Source organism: Helianthus annuus, chromosome 13, assembly GCF_002127325.2.
Source record: "Helianthus annuus cultivar XRQ/B chromosome 13, HanXRQr2.0-SUNRISE, whole genome shotgun sequence".
In the NCBI taxonomy this organism is placed as follows: domain Eukaryota; kingdom Viridiplantae; phylum Streptophyta; class Magnoliopsida; order Asterales; family Asteraceae; genus Helianthus; species Helianthus annuus.
In genome coordinates this window covers 121,415,970-121,417,920 of record NC_035445.2, presented here as the reverse complement: position 1 = coordinate 121,417,920, position 1,951 = coordinate 121,415,970, and the positions used below count along the sequence as shown (strand labels likewise).

Here is a 1,951-nt window from a genome sequence, read left to right as displayed (position 1 = left end):
CCGACTTCCTATCACTACCTTCACACCAATCTCCGCACATCTTCCCCACACTTGAGTGTTGCCATGGCCCTGAAACATAAAAAGATAAAAATAGCAAGATCAATATAAAACCCCGGGTTGCCTCCCGAGCAGCGCTAAGTTTCGAGTCTTCAGCCAGACCGTGCCACCCTCATTTAAGGTGGCTCAAAGAATCGGTTCCTGCCATCTCCATCACTTCCTTGTGCCATTGAGCAAAATGCATTCATCTTGTTTTGACTCGGTGGGTAATCAAATACGCTCTTGCTTGAACCCATATGCTTTTCTTCACGATCCGGTGGGTGATTTCTTCTCATTCTTTGGAACACCTTTTCACTAAACCCGTTATCATCCACCTTAACAAACTCGTAACTAATCATCTTCGTCTAAACATTAAATGACAACTTACGGTTATTTTTGGTCATGTTAATAATTCCTTCTCTACAATCAATTTGAGCATTTGCCGTATAGAGAAACGGTCGACCGAAAATCACCTTTTGTTGTGACGCCATCGTGGTAGTAGCATAATCTAAAACCAGAAAATACACTGGGTATTCGAATTCTCCCAACCGAATCATAACATTTTTAATTATTCCTCGTGGACGCCTCCAACTCTCATCCGCCAAGCTCACCATGGTGTCTACATCTTCAAGCGGACCGAAATCGTACATGTCATATAAATCGCCTGGTAGCACACTCATGCTTGCCCCATAGTCCAACAATGCGTGAGGGATTTTTAATTTTCCCACACGGATAGGCACAATTGGTGCTCCATGCTCTCTGTCCATTTCAACTTCGGCATCCTTTTTCAAACCTGCATTTATTTGACACGAAGAGGTTAGACATTTTTCATTAAATTCAGTACTAGGAACGGTGCTTACCACATTGATATTAACGCCTTTTATGTTCTTGGGATTTGTCACCGTATCACTTGGCAACTGGCCTTTTGCTTTCTTCAAAATCGCCACTTCACTCGCAAGTTGACCCATTTGAGTAGTCAAAGTTTGAATAGCTTTATCACGGGCCTCGTCCTTTTGCATCCGAACCTCATCACGTTGATTCATTCGTTGCATTTCAACTTGCATCGCCTTCAACATCTCCATTACTTCATTTCCACCCGAAGAGCTTTGACCCGTTTGATATTGCCTTTGAAATCCTTGGTTTCCTTGGAAATTCGGGTTAGCTTGATTTGAAGGGTTCCCATACCGAAAGTTCGGGTGGTTTCTCAAACCGGGGTGGTAAGTGTTAGAATTCATATTATAGTTTCTACCACCCCCTCCTTGACCTTGTACCGCATAAACTTCTTCATATTGCCCTTCCACCACTCCTTGGCAATTTTCAGCCGCATGACCTATTTCATTACACAATGCACAAACATCATAAATATGATTAGTAGTTTGAACATTACCATCGTCAACTGCATGAACTTGTGATCTCGTGACAGCCGGTCGTGCTCTGCTTGATGCTTGAGCCTTCCTCTTTGAGGTAATGGCCATTTGTTCCAAGAACTCCCAATCCTCATCTTCATAATTTGTGCCAAAAGTCCCATTTGTGATGGACATTAGATCACGTGCATCCTCGGCACACAACCCTTCATGAAAGGCGTTCATCAACTCCCAAAGCTCAATCCCATGATGTGGACAATTTTTAATCATCATGTTTAATCGCTCGAAGGCTTCATGGAACATTTCGCCTTGTTGTTGTTGGAAACTTCTCAACCCTTTTCTAGCATCATTGGTCTTTTGGGCGGTATAAAATTCGTCTAAGAAAGTTTGTTGCATTTCCCCCCAAGTGTAAATAGATGCTGAAGGCAAAGTGTAAAACCACTTCTTTGCCTTATCTTCCAAAGAGAATTGAAACAAAACCAGCTTTATATCATCAGCTGAAAAACCTTGACTCCCAAGAGTGTTGCAAATTGAATCGTAGGCCTCTAAAT

The 1,951-nt window shown here is 42.4% G+C and overlaps 1 non-coding gene across 1 annotated transcript; it reads left to right on the top strand.

Annotated features, from left to right (window-relative positions):
* Positions 1-1,641: 1,641 nt before the first annotated feature.
* On the top strand, positions 1,642-1,747 carry LOC118486096. Its single transcript, XR_004877952.1, has one exon. It is a non-coding gene; the product is annotated as a small nucleolar RNA R71 (small nucleolar RNA).
* The last annotated feature ends 204 nt before the right edge of the window (positions 1,748-1,951 follow it).